Raw genomic sequence first — 9774 nt, 5'->3', positions numbered from 1 at the left:
TTTCCACATGGAGACACCAGCTCTACACATTCATATTTTCTAGGAGAAAGCTAGAGGGACTGAGACAAACAAACATGATATTTCTGTCGGTATCGATGACATTTTATGCACTTGCCTAAGAAAAAGACTTTGCTTTTCTCCAAAACCATTTTTACTGGGATTTTCTCGGTCTATTGCATACGAATTTCACACGAGTTTCTCCAGTTATGACTGGATGAAAACAGAAGTATCCGGTTGTGTTTTGGCTAACACAATCCGAAATATTGAGAAAGTCTCTGTGTTTGTGTTTTCTGGATATTATCGATGGACTTTATTGTTTTGAATATTTTTATGAGGGAACATTTAATTTTATGGTTGGAATCACGAATTGGTTCCACATGGAAACACCAGCTCTACACATTCGTATTTTCTAGGTAGAAAGCTAGAGGAAATGGGACAAACAAACATGATATTTCTCTTTGTATACATGACATTTTATGCACTTGCCTAACGAAAAGGCTGTGCGTTTCTCCAAAACTATTTTTACTGTGATTTTCTCGGTCCATTGCATACGAATTCAACACCACTTTGTCCAGATATGACTGGATGAAACCGGAAATATCCGGTTTTGTTTTGGCTAACTCAATCCCAGATATTGCTACAGGCTCTGTGTTTGTGCATTCCTGATATTATCAACGGAGTTTATTGTTTTAAAATTTTTTATCGGGGAATATTTAATTTTGTTCCTGGAAACACTAATTGGTTCCACATGGAGACACCAGCTCTACACATTCGTATTTTCTAGGGAGAAAGCTAGAGGAACTGCGGCAAACAAACAAGATATTTCTGTTTGTATCGATGACATTTTATACACTTGCCTAAAGAAAAGACTTTGCTTTTCTCCAAAACCACTTTTACTGTGATTTTCTCGGTCCATTGCATACAAATAACACACCAGTTTGTCTGGGTATGACTGGATGAAACCAGAAATATCTGGTTTTGTTTTGGCTAACTCAATCTGAAATATTGTGACAGCCTCTGTGTTTGTATTTTCTGGATATTATCAATGGAATTTATTTTTTTGAATGTTTTTCTTCGGGGAACATTTTATTTTGAGCTTGGATATAGTAATTGGTTCCACATGGAGACACCAGCTCTACACATTCGTATTTTCTAGGGAGAAAGGTAGAGGAAATGCTACAAAAAACATGATATTTCTGTTTGTATAGATGACATTTTATGCACTTGCCTAACGAAAAGACTTTGCTTTTCTCCAAAACCATTTTTACTGTGATTTTCTGGGTCCATGGCATCCGAATTCCAAACGACTTTTTCCGGATATGAATGGATGAAACCAGAAATATCCATTTGGTTTTTGGCTAACACAATGCGAAATATTGTGTGTTTCTGTGTTTGTGTTTTCTGGATATTATCGATGGACTTTATTGTTTTGAATGTTTTTATCAGGGAACATTTAAATTTGTACCGTGAAACACTAATTGGTTCATCATTGGGACACCAGCTCTACACATTCCTATTTTCTAGGGAGAAAGCTAGAGGAACTGCGGCAAACAAGCATGATGTTTCTGTTTGTATAGATGACATTTTATGCACTTGCCTAACGAAAAGATTTTGCTTTTCTCCAAAACCCTTTTTCTGTGATTTCTCCGTACACTTCATACGAATTCCACACCAGTTTGTCCGGATATGACTGGATGAAACCGGAAATATCTGGTTGTGTTTTGCCTAACTCAGTCCTAGATATTGCTACAGCCTCTGTGTTTGTGTATTCCTGCTATTATCAACTGACTTTATTGTTTTCAATTTTTTTTTATTGGGAACATTTAATTTTGCTCCTGGAAACACTAATTAATTCCACATGGAGACACCAGCTCTACACATTCGTATTTTCTAGGGAGAAAGCTAGAGGAACTGCGGCAAACAAACATGATATTTCTGTTTGTATCGATGACATTTTATGCACTTGCCAAACGAAAAGACTTTGCTTTTCTCCAAAACCATTTTCACTGTGATTTTCTCGGTCCATTGCATTTGAATTCCAAACGACTTTTTCCGGATATGACTGGATGAAACCAGAAATATCCGGTTGTGGTTTTGTTAACACAATCCGAAATATTGTGAAAGCCTCTGTGTTTGTGTTTTCTGGATATCATCGATGGATTTATTGTTTTGAATATTTTTATCAGGGAACATTTAATTTTGTGCCATAGAAACATTAATTGGTTCATCATGAGGATACCTGCTCTACACATTCGTATTTTCTAGGGAGAAAGCTAGAGGAACTGTGGCAAACAAACATGATATTTCTGTTTGTATAGATGACAATTTATGCACTTGCCTAATGAAAAGACTTTGCTTTTCTCCAAAACCATTTTTCTGTGACTTCTCGGTACACTTCATATGAATTCCACAGCAGTTTGTCCGGATATGACTGGATGAAAGTGGAAATATCCGGTTTTGTTTTGGCTAATTCAATCCCAGATATTGCCACAGCCTCTGTGTTTGTGTATTCCTGATATTATACACGGACTTTATTGATTTGAATGTTTTTTTATCAGGGAACATTTTATTTTGATCTTGGAATCACTAATTGGTTCCACATGGAGACAACAACTGAACATGTTCGTGTTCCTAGGGAGAAAGGTAGAGGAACTGCGGAAAAACAAACATGATATTTCTGTTTGTATCGATGACATTTTATGCACTTGCCTAACGAAAAGACTTTGCTTTTCTACAAAACCATTTTTACTGTGATTTTCTGGGTCCATTGCATCCGAATTCCAAACGACTTTTTCCGGATATGAATGGATGAAACCAGAAATATCCATTTGTTTTTTGGCTAACACAATGCGAAATATTGTGTGTTTCTGTGTTTGTGTTTTCTGGATATTATCGATGGACTTTATTGTTTTGAATGTTTTTATCAGGGAACATTTAAATTTGTACCGTGAAACATTAATTGGTTCATCATTGGGACACCAGCTCTACACATTCCTATTCTCTAGGGAGAAAGCTAGAGGAACTGCGGCAAACAAACATGATGTTTCTGCTTGTATAGATGACATTTTATGCACTTGCCTAACGAAAAGATTTTGCTTTTCTCCAAAAACCTTTTTCTGTGATTTCTCCATACACTTCATACGAATTCCACACCAGTTTGTCTGGATATGACTGGATGAAACTGGAAATATCTGGTTGTGTTTTGCCTAACTCAGTCCAAGATATTGCTACAGCCTCTGTGTTTGTGTATTCCTGATATTATCAAATAACTTTATTGTTTTCAATTTTTTTTTTATTGGGAACATTTAATTTTGTTCCTGGAAACACTAATTGATTCCACATGGAGACACCAGCTCTACACATTCGTATTTTCTAGGGAGAAAGCTAGAGGAAATGCAGCAAACAAACATGATATTTCTGTTTGTAGAGATGACATTTTATGCACTTGCCTAACGAAAAGACTTTGCTTTTCTCCAAAACCATTTTTACTGTGATTTTCTCGATCCATTGAGTATGAATGCCACAACAGTTTGTCTGGATATGACTGAATGAAACCAGAAATATCTGGTTGTGTTTTGCCTAACTCAATCCCAGATATTGCTACAGACTCTGTGTTTGTGTATTCCTGATATTATCCACGGACTTTATTGTTTTCAATGTTTTTTATCAGGGAACATTTAATTGTGTGCTTGGAAACACTAATTGGTTCCACATGGAGACAACAACTCTACACATTCCTATTTTCTAGGGAGAAAGCTAGAGGAACTGAGACAAACAAACATGATGTTTCTGTTTGTATAGATGACATTTTATGCACTTGCCTAACGAAAAGACTTTGCTTTTCTCCAAAACCAGTTTTACTGTGATTTTCTCGGTCTTTGCATACGAATTCCATACCATTTTGTCCGCATACGACTGGATGAAACCAGAAATATCCGGTTTTGTTTTGGCTAACACAATGCGGAATATTGTGTGTTTTTGTGTTTGTGTTCTGGATATTATCGATTGACTTTATTTTTTGAATGTTTTTCTCAGGGAACATTTAATTTTGTACCATAGTAACACTAATTGCTTCATCATGGGGACACCAGCTCTACACATTCGTATTTTCTAGGGAGAAATCTAGAGGAACTGCCGAAAACAAAATTGATATTTCTGTGTGTATATATGATATTTTATGCACTTGCATAATGAAAAGACATTGCTTTTCTCCAAAACCATTTTAAATGTGATTTTCTCGGTCCATTGCATACGAATTCCACACCAGTTTGTGTGGATATGACTGGATGAAACCGGAAATATCTGGTTTTGTTTTGGATAACTGAATACCAGATATTGCTGCAGCGTCTGTGTTTGTGTTTTCTGGATAGTATCCACAGAATTTATTGTTTTGAATGTTTTACTTCAGGGAACATTATATTTTTAGCTTAGATACAGTAATTGGTTCCACATGGAGACACCAGCTGAACATGTTCATATTTTCTAGGGAGAAAGCTAGAGGAAATGCGGCAAACAAACATGATACTTCTGTTTGTATAGATGACATTTTATGCACTTGCCTAACGAAAAGACTTTGCTTTTCTCCAAAACCATTTTCACTGTGATTTTCTCGGTCCATTGCATTTGAATTCCAAACGACTTTTTCCGGATATGACTGGATGAAACCAGAAATATCCGGTTGTGGTTTAGTTAACACAATCCGAAATATTGTGAAAGCCTCTGTGTTTGTGTTTTCTGGATATCATCGATGGATTTATTGTTTTGAATATTTTTATCAGGGAACATTTAATTTTGTGCCATAGAAACACTAATTGGTTCATCATGAGGACACCTGCTCTACACATTCTTTTTTATTTTTTTATTAAACTTTTATTTAATGAATATTAAATTTCCAAAGTATAGCTTATGGGTTACAATGGCTTCCCCCCTCCCATAACTTCCCTCCCACCCGCAACCCTCCCCTTTCCCACTCCCTTTCCCGTTCCATTCATGTAAAGATTCATTTTCAATTCTCTTTGTATACAGAAGATCAGTTTAGTATATATTAGGTAAAGATTTCAACATTTTGCCCATATAGCAACATAAAGTGAAAAAACTACATTGGATTACTAATTATAGCATTAAATAGCAATGTATAGTACATTAAAGACAGAGACCCTACATAATTTTTTTTTCAAATTAATTAATTTTCTATGCCATTTCCATTTTAACACCAGGTTGTTTTTTTTTTTTTTCATTTCCAATTCTCTTTATATACAGAAGATCACTTCAGTATATAATTAGTAAAGACCTCATCAGTTTGTGCCCACACAGAAACGCAAAGTATAAAAATACTGTTTCAGTACTAGTTATAGCATCACTTGGCTTTAGACGACACATTAGGGACAGATCCCACATGGGGTGTAAGTACACAGTGACTCCTGTTGCTGATTTAACAATTTGACACTCCTGTTCATGGCGTCAGTAATCTCCCTAGGCTCTAGTCATGAGTTGCCAGGGCTATGGAAGCATTTAGAGTTCGCTGACTTTGATCTTATTCCGATAGGGTTATAGTCAAAGTGGAAGTTCTCTCCTCCCTTCGGAGAAGGGTACCTCCTTCTTTGATGGCCCCATTCTATCCACTGGGATCTCACTCGCAGAGATCATTCATTTAGGTCTTTTTTTTTCCATGATATCTCGGCTTTCCATGCCTGCTATACTCTCATGGGCTCTTCCGCCAGATCCGAATGCCTTGAGGGCTGATTCTGAGGCCAGAGTGTTGTTTAGGACATCTGCCATTCTATGAGTCTGCTGTGTATCCCACTTCCCATGTTGGATCTTTCTCTCCCTTTTTAGTTCTATCAGTAAGTATTAGCAGATACTTGTCTTGTTTGTGTGATCTCTTTGACTCTTAGACCTATCAGAGCTATGAATTGTGAGCTGAAATTGATCACTTGGACTAGTGCGATGGCATTGGTACATGCCATCTTGATGGGATTGTGTTGGAATCCCCTGGCACATTTCTAACTCCACCATTTGCGGCCAGTCCGATTGAGCATGTTCCAAATTGTTCATCTCCTCCCTCTCTTTTTCCACTCTTAGATTTAACAGGGATCATTTTCAGTTAAAATTTAAACACCTAAGAATAATTGTGTGTTAATTACAGAGTTCAACCACTAGTACTAGAACAACAACAACAACAACAACAAATACTGAAAAGGATAAAGTATTACATTGTACATCTAAAGTCAGGACAGGAGCTGATCAGTTCATTGTTGCTTATAGTGTCCATTTCACTTCAACAGGTTTCCCCTTTGGCGCTCAGTTGTCACCGATCAGGGAAAACAAATGATATTTTTCTCTTTGGGACTGGCTTAATTCACTCAGCATGATGTTTTCCAGATTGCTCCATCTTGTTGCAAATGACTGGGTTTCGTTGTTTCTTACTGCTGTATAGTATTCTATGGAGTACATGTCCCATAATTTCTTTATCCAGTCTACTGTTGATGGGCATTTGGGTTGGTTCCAGGTCTTAGCTATTGTGAATTGAGCTGCAATAAACATTAATGTGCAGATGGCTTTTTTATTTGCCAAATAAATTTCCTTTGGGTAAATCCCAAGGAGTGGGATGGCTGGGTTGTATGGTAGGGTTATGTTCAGGTTTCTGAGGAATCTCCAGACAGACTTCCATAGTGGCTTAACCAGTTTGCATTCCCACCAACAGTGGGTTAGTGTCCCTTTTTCCCCACATCCTCTCCAGCATCTGTTGTTGGTAGATTTCTGAATGTGAGCCATTCTCACCGGGGTGAGATGGAACCTCATTGTGGTTTTGATTTGCATTTGTCTGATTGCTAGTGATCTTGAACATTTTTTCATGTGTCTGTTGGCCATTTGGATTTCCTCTTTCGAAAAATGTCTATTGAGGTCCTCGGCCCATCTCTTAAGTGGGTTGTTTGTTTTGTTGTTGTGGATTTTCTTGATTTCTTTGTAGATTCTGGTTATCAATCCTTTATCTGTAATATAGTTTGCGAATATTTTTCCCATTCTGTTGGTTGCCTCTTCACTTTCCTGACTGTTTCTTTTGAAGTACAGAAACTCCTCAATTTGATGCAATCCCAAATGTTAATTTTGGTTTTGACTGCCTGTGCTGTTGGAGTATTTTCCAGGAAGTCTTTGCCTGTGCCTATATCTTACAGGGTTTCTCCAATGCTCTCTAATAATCTGATGGTTTCGGGTCGTAGATTTAAGTCTTTAATCCATGTTGAGTGAATTTTTGTGTAAGGTGAAAGGTATGGGTCTTGCTTCAAGCTTCTACACGTGGAAATCCAATTTTCCCAGCACCATTTATTGAATAGACTGTCCTTATTCCAGGGATTAGATTTGGATCTTTGGTCAAATATAAGTTGGCTGTAGATGTTTGGATTGATTTCTGGTGTTTCTATTCTGTTCGATTGGTCTATGCATCTGTTTCTGTACCAGTACCATGCTGTTTTGATAACAACTGCCCTGTAGTATGTCCTAAAATCAGGTATTGTGATGCCTCCGGCTTTGTTTTTGTTGTACAGGATTGCTTTGGCTATTCGAGGTCTTCTGTCTCTCCATATGAATTTCAGCATCATTTTTTCCAGATCTGAGAAGAAGGTCTTCGGGATCTTGATGAGTATTGCATTGAATGTATAAATTGCTTTTGGGAGAATAGACATTTTGATGATATTGATTCTTCCAATCCATGAGCATGGAAGTTTTCTCCATTTTTTGGTATCCTCTTCTATTTCTTTCTGTAAGGTTTTGTAGTTTTCATCGTAGAGATCTTTAACATCTTTGGTTAAGTTTATTCCAAGGTATTTGATTGTTTTTGTAGCTATTGTGAATGGGATTGATTTTAGAAGTTCTTCCTCAGCCGTGGCATTGCCTGTGTACACAAAGGCTGTTGATTTTTGTGCATTGATTTTATATACTGCTACTTTGCCAAACTCTTCGATGAGTTCCAGCAGTCTCTTAGTAGAGTTCTTTGGGTCCCCTAAATAAAGAATCATATCATCTGCAAAGAGGGATAGTTTGAGTTCGTCCTTCCCAATTTGTATCCCTTTAATTTCTTTTTCTTGCCTAATAGCTCTGGCCAAAACTTCCAGAACTATATTGAATAGCAGTGGTGAGAGTGGGCATCCCTGTCTCGTACCAGATTTCAGTGGAAATGCTTCCAACTTTTCCCCATTCAATAGGATGTTGGCCGTGGGTTTTTCATATATTGCTTTGATTATATTAATGAATGTTCCTTCCATACCCAGTTTGCTTAGAGTTTTCATCATGAAAGGGTGTTGTATTTTATCAAATGCTTTCTCTGCGTCTATTGAGAGAATCATATGGTTTTTCTTCTGCAGTCTGTTAATGTAGTGTATTACGTTGATTGTTTTGCGAATGTTGAACCATCCCTGCATACCGGGGATGAATCCCACTTGGTCTGGGTGGATGATCTTTCTGATGTGTTGTTGCATTCTATTGGCCAGAATTTTATTGAGTATTTTTGCATCTATGTTCATCAGGGATATTGGTCTGTAATTCTCTTTCAATGTTGCGTCTCTTTCTGGCTTAGGAATTAAGGTGATGGTGGCTTCATAGAAAGAATTTGGGAGGATTCCCTCTTTTTCGATTGCTCTGAATAGTCAGAGAAGAATTGGAGTTAGTTCTTCTCTAAATATCTGGTAGAACTCAGCAGTGAATCCATCTGGCCCTGGGCTTTTCTTTGTTGGGAGGGCCTTTATTACTGTTTCAATTTCTGTGTCAGTTATGGGTCTGTTTAGGTTTTCTATGTCTTCCTGGCTCAATTTAGGGAGGTTGTATGTGTCCAAGAATCTGTCCATTTCTGATAGATTTCCCTGTTTGCTGGCATACAAGTCCTTGTAGTAATTTCTGATGATTCTTTTTTTTCTGTGGCGTCTGTTGTTACGTTTCCCATTTCATCTCTGATCCTATTGATTTGGGTCTTTTCTCTTCTTTTTTTAGTTAGTTGGGCCAATGGGGTGTCAATTTTGTTTATTTTTTCAAAAAACCAGCTCCTCGTTTGGCTGATTTTTTGTAATGTTTTTTTGGATTCAATCCTGTTGATTTCTTCTCTGATTTTAATTATTTCTCTTCTCCTACTGGGTTTGGGTTTGGTTTGCTGCAGATTTTCTAGATCCTTGAGATGACTTGAAAGCTCATCTATTTGGTGCCTTTCCAATTTCTTGATGTAGGCACCTATTGATATAAACTTTCCTCTTAACACTGCTTTTGTTGTATCCCATAGGTTTTGGTATGTTGTGTTGTTATCCTCATTTACTTCCAGAAAATTTTTGATCTCTCTTTTAATTTCTTCTATGACCCATTGTTCATTCAGGAGCATGTTGTTCAATCTCCATGTGTTTGCACGTGCTCTAGGTATTCCTGAGTTGCCAATTTCCAATTTCATTCCTTTGTGGTCTGAGAAGCTGCATGGTATGATTCTAATTCTTTTGAATTTGCTGAGACTTGCTTTATGGCCTAGTATGTGGTCAATCCCAGAGAGGGTTCCATGTACTGCTGAGAAGAATGTAAAGTCCTTAGATGTAGGATGAAATGTTCTGTAGATATCTGTTAGATCCATTTGGGCTGTAGTGTCATTTAAATCTACTGTCTCCTTGTTGATCTTCTGTCCTGTTGATCTGTCTATCTCTGAGAGTGGAGTATTGAAGTCCCCCAGTACTATTGTATTGGGGTCTAAGTCTCCCTTTAAGTCCCTTAACAAGTCTTTTAAATAAGCTGGTGCCCTGTAATTAG

This window comes from Lepus europaeus, unplaced genomic scaffold (genome assembly GCF_033115175.1).
Source record: "Lepus europaeus isolate LE1 unplaced genomic scaffold, mLepTim1.pri SCAFFOLD_164, whole genome shotgun sequence".
In the NCBI taxonomy this organism is placed as follows: Eukaryota; Metazoa; Chordata; class Mammalia; order Lagomorpha; family Leporidae; genus Lepus; species Lepus europaeus.
This window is presented reverse-complemented; position numbering follows the sequence as displayed.